The sequence below is a fragment of the Balaenoptera ricei genome, chromosome 2 (genome assembly GCF_028023285.1).
Source record: "Balaenoptera ricei isolate mBalRic1 chromosome 2, mBalRic1.hap2, whole genome shotgun sequence".
Lineage (NCBI taxonomy): Eukaryota > Metazoa > Chordata > Mammalia > Artiodactyla > Balaenopteridae > Balaenoptera > Balaenoptera ricei.
The window spans coordinates 160,064,609-160,077,600 of NC_082640.1; positions in this window are offsets into that span (position 1 = coordinate 160,064,609).

The window sequence follows — 12,992 nt, forward strand, 5'->3', positions numbered from 1 at the left end:
GAAAGAAACTTGATATTGAAGTGTTTGAAATATGGAACTGTAATAACTTCTAGGTATTCGAAACCCGTGATTTCTGTGCCATTTTCTGTAAAGATACAAGTAAGAATAAAATTGATGTAAAAACGGCAGAGGAGGGATCCAGGAGTCCTCTGTGGTGAGCATAGCGTGTGTTTGTGTGTATGGGTAGCATAAAAAGTAAATCCATGAAGTCATGTTTAGGTCAAAATTACTAGATTCCTATTTTAAAATTATTCCAACTGTAGAGGCACAGTGGTCTGCCTTTCTCCACTAAGCTGATGTCACTATTTGTCACTGCAATATGGGACCCTCTTCCATTGCAGGCATAACTGAAATATCCCAGCCAGTGAGCCCCTAAGTTATTACCTGTGACTCCTTCCTGCTCCCCACACAACAAATTACATTGACCTTTCCCTCTGGTCCTTACTTATAAACAACCCTAGTTCCTTCGCATCTCAGGTGAAGCCCACAGCCCACCTTGGCCCCCGAGAGTACTGACGCCCTGCCTTTTGTGTACACATGTGCACTCGAATATCTCACCTACAACTCAAACACAGCAACAAATGGAAAAGGCAAAGTCATCTGGAACTGAAAGTCAGATAAACCTATGCTAAATCCCTGGGAAAGAGGAGAATAAACAAGAGAAACAGCGTAAGGGAGACCCCCTGAGATCACTTGAGGACAGCTGCGCCCCGCCGACTTGATGATGTGTTGGGTGGAATTACAAGATGACAGAGCAGACGGAATGGACTTAGATAGTTTATAGTTGAGCTTTTGGCTCAAGAAATCTCATAAGATTGTTTCAAATTGGCTCAGATATGGAACTCGTTGTCAGAGAGGTTTTTCTGGCGGCCAGTCATGAAACGAGAATGACAGGGGGTCAGTGGTCCCTGTACCCCAGACTGGGCCCAGGTACAACCCTCCTGGACCCAGAGCCTGGGGGATACACGTGGGAGATCTCCGACTTCTATGTGCCGAAAGGAAAGGCCCAAGAGCCTGCCTTCAAGTTCTGCCCACACAGGGCTCCCCCAGGCCACCCCTGAGCATGTCGGGTCCCTGCAGGACTCACTGTCACCGCCGGCTCTAGGAATGCCTTGCCCTCACCCTGCTCACCCCCGACACTCCAGCAAATGCACAGCCTCTCATCCTTCATGTCCCTTCCTACCTGGAGCCTTCCTGACCCTCCAGGCAGAGTCTACAACCTCTGTTCTCTCATATAGCACATGAGACATTCCTCCATTTCTGCACTCTATGCGTTGTGTTGTAACTTTTTATTTACAAGTTTATCTTCCCCACAAGACTGATTTCTTCAAGGGTGATGATGGTATCTTATTCGTCTTTTATCCCCAGGACCCATCAAAGGGTCACTCAAGCCACTGTTGAATGAATAAATGAATGAATGACTGAATGTTCTTTCTCTAACTCATCCATTTATTTAACAATTTCAAACATTTATTGAGCATCTACTGTGTACCAGGTAGTGGGGCAAGGCACTGGGGACAGAGTGGTGGGTACAGCAGTCCTATTTGGAGGGAAGTAAGATACAAAATTGCAAGTGTCCTAAGGCCTCAGAGGCTCTAGATGAGGGACCATGAAAGCATATCCATGGGACTTGGGTCAAGGTGTTTAACCTCTGAGCCTCTCCTGTGTTCTAAATCGAAATAATAACCCTGGGTCCTTCAGTCTCGTACTGTTGAGAGGAAGAAGCAAGGACAATGGCAAAGGTATCACATGAGCAGGAGAGAAAGGTGGCCACACCATGCAGCCTCCTCAAGCTGTGGGGGCGGGGTGGGGGGAGAGGGGCTGGCAGCTGCCCCGCCCTCAGTTAGATCTCGGGGACAAGTGGGACACTCAGAGGCTTGGGAGCTGCCAGAAATCCTCCTGGACGATCAACCCAGGGGATTTACCCTGGGAAGAGGCATGCAGCTCTCTGCAAAGGGACATACACATAGGCCTCTGGGCAATCAACGAGGGGAGAGGCTGTGGCCACAAGGGAAAAACAGGACAGGAAAGGAAGGGCCTGAACAGCCGGGGCCCTAGGGTACAGAACTAAGAGAAACCCTGCTAGGTGCTGACTGCACCCCAGGGGGGCCTTCTGTGGAACATGAAAGGGAGATTTTATTCCAGGCTCCGCAGGCCCAGCGGGCTGCCGATAGATGGCTGCGTGCACCAAGAATAGGCAGAGAGTGATAAAAGGACATGAGGGACTGATTTTTAGAATCAATTAATTAATTAATTGATTGATTTTTGGCTGCGTTGGGCTCCGTTGTTGTGCGCGGGCTTTCTCTAGTTGTAGCGAGCAGGGGCTACTCTTTGCTGCGGTGCTCAGGCTTCTCATTGCGGTGGCTTCTCTTGTTGCGGAGCACAGGCTCTAGGAACGTGGGCTTCAGTAGCTGTGGAACGTGGGCTCAGTAGCTGTGGCACGTGGGCTCAGTAGCTGTGGCTTGCGGGCTCTAGAGCGCAGGCTCAGTAGCTGTGGCGCACAGGCTTAGTTGCTCCGCGGCATGTGGGATCTTCCTGGACCAGGGCTCAAACCCGTGTCCCCTGCATTGGCAGGCGGATTCTTAACCACTGCGCCACCAGGGAAGTCCATCCAGGGCAGTTTTTACCTTCCCAGAAGTAGAAACAAATGATGAAAAGCCAATTCTGGGCTCAGCCAACAAAGCTTTGCAGTTGAGATGATGACACAAGAACTAAATAGATGGATATATTTATGAACAGGAGAATATTAAGTGCTGAGCTGAATGGCGATAGATACAGGGGAGTGTCTGGAGGACAAGAGCGTCCTCTAACAAGGGTGCCTCTTTCTCCTCCTTCATATGTTTGTCTTCCGCAGTGTCTTCTGTTCAGGAGTCAGTCCACCTGTGGTTTCCACGCAGGAGGAGCAAGAGCCCAGGAAGCGGGGGCAGACAGCACAAAAGGTGGGAACAGACTCGGGAGCCAGGCACATGGCCCTCCTTCATCTGGGGACTTAAGATGGCATGGTTACAAAGCAATTGACAAGAAACTTGGATATTTCTGTGACATACAACATTTTTACGTAATAACTAGAATTATGACTGATAACATTATACCAGGACAGATTAGATTTTTAGGAATTCCATATAAATTTTGGAATATCTGTATTAATGACATTTACTCATAAAATATAACCTGAAAAGGTTAGGGCCACGTATTGAACAATGTTTCCCATGTAATTTAACTTACCAAATAAATCTAATTAGTTTAATATCTCTCTTCAGGATGTTTTGAGGGTCTTTTGAAGCATCCCAAAGGTGGCTAGAGAGCAAAAGAACTTTATTTAGAATTTGACTTGGGGAAGTTTGTCAAAGATATCAAAAGTTTTTATTTATTTATTTATTTGGCCACACCACACGGCATGCGGGAGCTTAGTTCCCCGACCAGGGATCGAACCCATGCCCCCTGCAGTGGAAGTGCGTTCAGAGTCTTAAACACTGGACCACCAGGGAAGTCCCTCAAAAGGTTTTAAAACATAGTCAAATAGGATCCTTGGTCACTGTGAAACAATACTTGTTCATTCAACCGAAGTGACACTAAAAGATTTTTAAGGAAAATACAGATCATTTAGAAGGCAAAGAAACTCACAATCTATTATCAAAATTAGCTCAACATTTCAAGAAAACTTTGTTCTTTTTTTTTTAAACATTTTGTTAGTCTTTTTTTTTTTTTTTTAGATTTATTTTATTTATTTATTTTTTATTTTTGCCTGCTTTGGGTCTTCGTTGCCGCGTGCAGGCTTTCTCTAGTTGCAGCGAGCGGGGGCTACTCTTCGTTGCAGTGCACGGGCTTCTCTTGTTGTGGAGCACGAGCTCTGGGCGCACGGGCTCCAGTAGTTGTGGCACGTGGGCTCAGTGGTTGTGGCTCATGGACTCTAGAGCGCAGGCTCAGTAGTTGTGGTGCACAGGCTTAGTTGCTCCACGGCATGTGGGATCTTCCCGGATCAGGGCTCGAACCTGTGTCCCCTGCATTGGCAGGCAGATTCTTAACCACTGCGCCACCAGGGAAGCCCAAAACTTTGTTCTCTTAACACAGAGAGAAAACCAAACTCTAGTCCTGCACCAGCCCACCCTCAATAACAAAATTCATTTACCTAACTCAATTCAATTCCAATCCCAGCCTGACCATGAACAAAATTATTTCCTCAGGGTTCCCCATTCTACAAACCTTCCACAACTTTCTGTATCTATATTAGTTTAGCCCTTATTTTTCTTTCCCGTTTAAAAATAACCAGCTTTGGGACAAAATCACTTTCTTTCCCCTTAACAAAATGCATTTCCATTCCTCATACCTTCTTTTGCTGAAAACACACATCCTACTTTCCTTTCATACTAAAATGTTTCCCTTATTATCCCAGTAACTTTAGTTTTATATATATATATTACAATTTTAACCCTTAAAAACCTTAATCTCGGGCTTCCCTGGTGGTGCACTGGTTAAGAATCTGCCTGCCAATGCAGGGGACACGGGTTCGAGCCCTGGTCCGGGAAGATCCCACATGCCGTGGTGCGTGCAGCAACGAAGACCCAACGCAGCCAAAAATAAATAAATTAAAAACAAAAAACAAAAAAACCTTAATCTCTAGGGAAAACTGAGAAGCAAGTAATTGTGACCTGTTTGTCATACCAGCATTTCCTGATAGGCAAACTTAGGAACATTCCATAACCTCTAGAAACATACATCTTTTCATAGCATAATTTCTTTCCTCATGTGGTAGGTACATGTGTCTAATAAACCCAAACATCTTTAGTTTCCTGCTCGTAAGAAGACAAAGTAGGCGAACTGAGACCTGTTTAGCAGTCAATACTCCAGTATTTTATTTTATTTTGAAATGACCTGAATATTCAATGAATTCCATAATTTAACTTAACTTAGAAAAACTCTAAAGTTTCAAGTTACCAAAACTTTGAAGAAACTTTTTTTTTTTTTTTTTTTTGGCTGTGCCATGAGACCTGCGGGATCTTAGTTCCCTGACCAGGGATTGAACCCCCTGCTCCCTGAGTTGGAAGCTGCAGAGTCTTAAATACTCTACCACCAGGGAAGTCCCTGAAGAAACTATTTTTGATAGACATACCCAAAACATAATTATTCCTAAATAAACTCATCTCACTTACCTTTATTTTATAACTTATGAAAAAGTCATAAGGTTAATTTTTCTTGCTAAGTCTGCAACAGAAATAACATGAATTTATTGACCTTCAATAAACGTAGGTACAGTAAATGTACCATGCTCAATGTTGATGTCTCCAAAGACAATTAAAACAAGTCTAGGGGTTTCCCTGGTGGCGCAGTGGTTAAGAATCCGCCTGCCAATGCAGGGGACATAGGTTCGAGCCCTGGTCTGGGAAGATCCCACATGCCACGGAGCAACTAAGCCCGTGCGCCACAACTACTGAGCCCACGTGCCACAATTACTGAAGCCCGTGCATCTAGAGCCTGTGCTCCGCAACAAGAGAAGCCACTGCAATGAGAAGCCCTTGCACCACAACAAAGAGTAGCCCCCCCCCAACCCCGCTCGCCTCAACTAGACAAAGCCCGCTCGCAGCAACGAAGACCCAATGCAGCCAAAAATAAATAAATTTATATTAAAAAAAAGTCTAAACTAACTTTAATACCAGATATTGATTTAATACTTCATATTTCCCAGATCATGTGAACCTGAAATTCATTTTGGTCAGTTTCGTTTATATTTAGAAATATTTAATTTGTAAGCACTTACTTGTAAGTCAAATAGGGCTCTTTTATAATTTAATTTTCATAATACTATCTGGAGGTAGAGACATATCATACGTATAACACACACACAGATATATAAACAGAAATAACTAGAGATTTCATAGCTTCACTTTAAAACTTAGTTATGAATCAGGTATTACAATATAAACTTACTAGTTTATAAATAACAGTTGGAATACATTAAATTTATTTGCTCAGATGACTAAGGCTCTACTATTTGTGGAAAAGACTTTTAAGTTTTGTATTTGTCCTTGATGAATCCTCAAGGAGGCTATGAGGAGCTGTTACAGGGGTTTGAGCTTAAAAAGTCCTTTTTCCGTCCTTTTTTCCCCCTTTGGTTTTGGGTTCTACCTGGTAGAGCCAATTAGGCTCAGTCATTGTGGGCTGTATTTACATTTCTGATTTGTAGAGATTTGCAAGACAAAAACAGTTGCTTTTAATTCCCGAAAGAACTGGTCTGCCACCTAAATGATATTAAAAGATTGATTTGCCCAACTACATTTTCTTTAATTTGCTTTTTTTATATCAGTGAGAAGATTCCCAACTAAACTGAAAATCAAGAGATCTATGGTCTAGAACTTTAGGATTAAACTTATCATGTCTTCAAATGTTTGCACAAAGCATTCAATAAAGGCCCTCTTTCTGAGGGTACAAGTTAAACTCAGAGCAAATAAATCTCTATTATTGTTTTTATTAGTCCCTGAATATTAGCTCCCAGTTTTTATTTCACATTGTGTGGGCTCAAGTAACCCTATTGGTTTCCTTTAGCATGCTTAATATTGCCTGAGGGGCAGATTTATTATATGCCCTGTCTTATAATATCAGGCAGGGGAAGCATTCCCCCCAGAGACATAATTAGGCAAAAGAGGTGTAACCATCTTATTGTATAAAGCCCACTTAAGGGCTTCCCTGGTGGCGCAGTGGTTGAGAGTCTGCCTGCCAATGCAGGGGACATGGGTTCGAACCCTGGTCTGGGAAGATCCCACATGCCGCGGAGCAACTGGACCCGTGAGCCACAATTATTGAGCCTGCGCGTCTGGAGCCTGTGCTCCGCAACAAGAGAGGCCGCGATAGTAAGGCCCGCGCACCGCGATGAAGAGTGGCCCCGCTTGCCACAACTAGAGAAAGCCCTCGCACAGAAACGAAGACCCACCACAGCCATAAATAATTTTTTTTAAAAAAGCCCACTTAAATATACCAATTTTTAGAAACTTTCATCTCAACTCTATCATCTTTAATACCTTTAACTTTAGTTTACATCAGGACCCCATCAACCTGTCTTGGTTTTACAAGGAGTCCAGAAAACTTTCCTTTTTATCCTCCAGCCATTTTATCTATTTTTGTATAATGGCTTTGGGGTCCCCAGGGAGGGGTTGAGCCAAGGGACTCAGGCATTTTTGTCAATCTTTTTATTTATTTATTTAAGTTATTTATTTTTGGCTGTGTTGGGTCTTCCTTGTGCTGCGTGGGCTTCTCATTACGGTGACTTCTCTTGTTGCAGAGCACGGGCTCTAGGCGCCCGGGCTTCAGGAGTTGTGGCTCGCGGGCTCTGGAGCGCAGGCAGTAGTTCAGGTGCACGGGCTTAGTTGCTCTGCGGCATGTGGGATCTTCCCGGACAGGGCTCAAACCCGTGTCCCCTGCACTGGCAGGAGGATTCTTAACCACTGCGCCACCAGGGAAGCCCTTGTCTATCTTTTAACTTGATTAATTGGCCTAACTGTTGTCCCAAGCAATTGCTGGTCAAGTATCTCAGTGTAATTTTCTTCCAGCTTTATATATATGAGATATATATATATATATATAATGTTGTATCAAACCTTTGTTTTAATCCCATTAACATCTGTTTTATTTATCCCATTTCTTTTTTTTTTTTTTGGCCACGCTGAGAGGCATGTGAGATCTTAGTTCCCCAACCAGGGATCAAACCCGCACCCCCTGCAGTGGAAGTGTGGAGTCTTAACCATTGGACCACCAGGCAAGTCCCCTATTTATCTCATTTTAAAAAAAAATATTTATTTATTTTTATTTATTTATTTTCTTGGCTGCATCAGGTCTGAGTTGTGGCACGTGGGATCTTTGTTGTGGTGCTCGGGTTTCTCTCTAGCTGTGGCACACAAACTCAGTAGTTGTGGCACGAGAGCTTAGGTGCCCTGCAGCATGTGGGATCTTAGTTCCCTGACCAGGGATCGAACGTGCGTCCCCTGCATTGGAAGGCAGATTCTTTACCACTGGACCACCAGGGAAGTCCCTCTCATTTTTTAATAACCATCTAAAGATTTCTGTCCTGTTAGGATGAGTCCTTTTAAAATTTCCATCCTGTTGGGACTTCCCTGGTGGCACAGTGGTTAAGAATCCGCCTGCCAATGCAGGGCACACGGGTTCGGTCCCTGGTCTAGGAAGATCCCACATGCCATGGAGCAACTAAGTCCGCGTGCCACTACTACTGAAGCCCACGCATCTAGAGCCCGTGCTCCACAACAAGGGAAGCCACCGCAATGAGAAGCCCGTGCACCGCAATGAAGAGTAGCCCCCGCTTGACGCAACTAGAGAAAGCCCATGTGCAGCAACGAAGACCCAATGTAGCCAAAAATAAATAAATAAAAATAAAATAAGATAAAATTTCCATCCTGTTGGGAAAAAGTCTCTTGACTTTCCCCTCAGCTTTTCTTTTTTTTTCCTGTTGATCAACCTAATTAACATTAATTAACCTAATATTTTTATTAGCTTCTGTAAGACCCACTGAGGGGACGCTAAGACACAAATAAGGTTTCCCAAACTGGTTTTTGTTTGTTTGTTTTAAACTAAGAGAGTTTTTAGGTTAGCTGTTTTTTATATATATATATTTTTTAATCCACCTTCTAATTTGTTTTTTCATAGGTACCAATAAAACAGCTGTTTATAATGAGTACTCTCTAAAAATTTACCAGTTTAGAAGTTTTTCCAGTTTAAAGGATCCATTGTCTGCCCGTTGACGAGTAGTATCTTAGTAGGTACTCAAATCAATAAGATGCAAGAGGTGTCCCCACAAGAGAGTGCAAAGGATGCAGCCTGCGCAAGATCTAGGAAGTTTACTCCCCAAAATAGTCTAAGAAAGTAAAGGCCTTTGTTGTACAGGACACAATGAAGGTTAAGATGACAACAGCCCCTGAGAGTTGGTACAGTCAGACAAAAGACTGCTCAAAATCCCAGTTTATTTGACTGGCTGCCAAGTGTACACCTTATGTGTACCTTCCAGATGGGAGAGACAAAGCTCTCAAAATACAGGGGGGAAAAATGCCTAAGAAGATCAGGTAGAATACTTACATCTCAGAAACACAGGGAGAGACATGCAAGTTTCCCCCGAGAAGGGCTTTTGTTCCTTTAAGGTCAGAGTTCTGAAAAGATGTTTTATCAAGCCTTTTCTAGCTGTGCACACAAGCAAACAAAAAAGAAAGGTCAAAAGAACCCCAGTTTGGCCATTTTTAAGGTGAAAATTCCTTTAATTCCAATTAATAGGCAAGAAATTTATTCTGTGCGTACATAATAAAGTCTTCCCAGTGTCTTTCAACTGAGGATAACCAGGTACCTTTTCTTTTTTAAAAAAATTTTATTTATTTATTTATGGCTGTGTTGGGTCTTCGTTTCTGTGCGACGGCTTTCTCTAGTTGCGGCAAGTGGGGGCCACTCTTCATCGCGGTGCGCGGGCCTCTCACTATCGCGGCCTCTCTTGTTGCGGAGCACAGGCTCCAGACGCGCAGGCTCAATAATTGTGGCTCGTGGGCCTAGTTGCTCCACGGCATGTGGGATCTTCCCAGACCAGGGCTCGAACCCATATCCCCTGCATTGGCAGGCAGACTCTCAACCACTGCGCCACCAGGGAAGCCCCAGATACCTTTTCTTGAAACTAAGTTTCAAGGAAAACTTACTTCCCCAGTGAGGAGTTTAACACCACTGAATAAAACTTAGGATCATCAGTCAATAATGGGAGATCCAAGAACCAGGAGAGACTCACCCAAATTTGTCTGGACTCTCTGAGGAGGCAGAGTGGCTCAAGAGGTCTCTGCTGGTGCCAAAGCTCTGGTTTGTTGTAGAGTTCAGGCAAAGAACAGAAGTTGAAACCAAGCAGGAACCTGTGGGGTCCTCCTGGGTACAAAAGCCTATCTGTGTCCCCTGTTTCTTGTTTTTAGGAAAAAAGGCTTCAGCCTCCTAGACCTTCGCTGAGTACAAAAGGCAAATTCAAACAGTTTCTAATTAGGGAAGTAAGGGAATGTAGAAACAGAGGAGGAGCAATCAAGAAACAATAGTGCAGAGAACTTCCCTTTGGTCCAGTGGCTAAGACTCCACGCTCCCAATGCAGTGGGCCTGGGTTCAATCCCTGGTCAGGGAAGTGGATCCCACATGCTGCAACTAAGATCCCGCATACCAAAACTAAAAAAAAAAAAACCCCACATGCCACAAGGAAGATCCCGCATGCTGCAACTAAGGTCCAGTGCAGCTAAATAAATAAATATTAAAAATAAATTAATTAATTAAAAAAAAAGAAACAATAGTGTAGCAATTAAAGCAGGATCCTGGGTCCTCCTCAAGGGATATATATAACAATATCTTTGAGTTCTTCTACAGGAACTAAGGCCCCCACCCAGGTGGAGGATGGTAACTTCAGGCTGAGCACAAGATTCCTGGAACGTTGCCCTGTTACCTCACCACAAACCAATCAGAAGAAAGTCACACACACCCTGCAGCACTCACCCCAAATTTTGCCTATAAAAACTTTTCCCTGATAATTCTAGTTATTACTTTAAAATGTATATCTCAGAAATAACTAAATTAAAAACAAAAAAACAAACAAAAAAAACTTTTCCCTGAAAGCCATCAAGTAGTTTGGGGTTTTGAGCACGAGCTACCTGTTCTCCTTGCTTGACCCTGCAATAAACCTTTCTCTGCTCCAAACTCCGTGATGTTTTCATGTGTTTGGCCTCATTGTGTGTTGGACACATTAACTTGGATTTGGCAACAAAGTCTGCTCTGGATCCCTTTGCTGGTCACCCAAACTGGCAACTGAAAAGAAAAAGCACAACTTAATAGTTGAGAGAAATGTTTTATTCGGGAACTTTACTGAGGACTATAGACCAGGAGACAGCCTCTCAGATAGCTGTGGAACTCTTCAAAAGAAGTAAGGGAAGAGCCAGGATATAAAGGTGTTTTGCTTAAAAGAAAAAAGAAAAACAAATGTAGTCAAACGTCAAGATTACTTCTAATCACAAAAAACAGACATCTCAGGTTAATGATTTTAGTGACTTTCTATGTATGGGAAGATGCAAGAGCCTGGGCTCATTGAAATTATTCCTTTGATATGCATCTTAACTATCGAAGGCCAGTATCTTGTTTTGCTCCATCCTGAATTTCTCTCAGGGTGCACGGTCGGGGGCAGCTGCAGTGGTGAATAGCTTGATGGCAAGTAATATTTGTTGTTTACTGAAATGGCAGACACCATTCTTTGTCCACGTGATCATTCCAATAATGTCCTTTATAAGTGGTGGATCCAATCCAGAACCACACATTTATTTTTTTTATTTGGCTGCATCGGGTCTTAGTTGCGGCACACGGGATCTTTTCATTGCAGCGTGTGGGCTCCAGAGCACGCGGGCTCAGTAGTTGCGGCACGAGGGCTTAGTTGCCCTGTGGGATGTGGGATCTTAGTTCCCCAACCAGGAATCAAACTGTCCCTTGCATTGGAAGGCAGATTCTTAACGACTGGACCACCAGGGAAATCCCCAGAACCACACATTGGATTTAGTTGCTAAATCTCTGTAGTGTCTGCAATTGGGAAAAGCCCTCAGTCTTTCCTGGCCTTCCTTGACCTTGATATTTTTGAAGATTTCAGGATAGTTTCTTTATAGAATGTCCTTAATTTGAGTTTTTCTGGTATTTCCTCATGATTAGGTTGTATAACCTGAATCTAATCATAAGGAAATATCAGACATAGACTCACCACAGCCCCATCCCAGCTCTGCTTGTACCCCTGCCCCCTTCACCTGCGAGGATGGGGTGGGGGTCCCAGAACAGGAGGTGTGGTGGGCAACCTGCTTATGAGTCTGCCTTGAACCTTAGTTGTGCGTGCTCAGCGGCACATGGGACTAGGGCAGGCTGCTCCCCTGCCCTTCAGGTACCCAGTGTCATTGGGAAGATGTGACCACATGCGGTGTACAGAGAGTAAGGCAGCACCTCAGCACACAAGCTACAGGTTGAGGTGCCATGAGTGCCCTGGGAGTGTTACCCGAAAACTGGGTTCGCCTCTCGGTAGGTGTCAGATCAAAACACACAACCAAGCCAAAGCACAGGAGAAGGAAGGGTTTATTACTTGCAGCAAGTAAGAACACCAGGGAATCTTTCCCAAAGCAGTGTCTCCTAAAACAGCAAAATTGCTGAAATTTCAAGCTAAGGGTACATGCATATTCATGAAAAGGCTTGGGTGGTCGACAGAGTGTGAGCTTTAGTTGAAGTCAGGAGGGTCAGAAAAGGTCAACATCATTCCTCAGGTTCCAGTTGATCTGGTGGTTGAGCACTTCAGGCTAATCTTTACTACTGAAACAGAACTGGGAGTCTTTACAACTGATATGTTATCTTTGCCATTGTTACTTTTCTTGCCTGATAACAGTCATTTGTTTCTGCATTAAAAAAATTTTTTTTTATTGAAGTATAGTTGATTTACAATGTTGTGTTAGTTTCAGGTGTACAGCAAAGTGATTCAGTTTCATATCTATCCATCTCTATCTCTATCTATCATCTATCTATCTAACATCTATCTATCTATCTCTCTTCCTTTTCAGATGCTTTTCCATTGTAGGTTATTAAATGTTTCTGCATTCTTTTGTTTCCTTAAGATTATTAATTACTGAGACCTGCTCAAGGGCACGCATAGTGGTCAGGCTTAGATCACAAGATGGCCTAGGCCAAAAATGGCTTCTCTTATGTCAAAAAAGCCATGCCTGGTTCTTTCTCCAGGAACCCCCTACCCTATCTGGTTACAGGAAGACAGGGGCAAGAGGACAGACTCCACGTGTTTTCTCGCCCATTAGATATCTATGGAGCCCCTACTAGGTGCCAGCTCTGTGTAATGAACAGAGCAGACACAACCCCTCCCTGCCCTCATGGAGTTAAAATTCCAGTGGGCGGGGGCCAGGGAAGACAGACAGAGAAGTATGTCAGGCTTTCCTGAAGAAGGGGAGAGTTGGTCAATC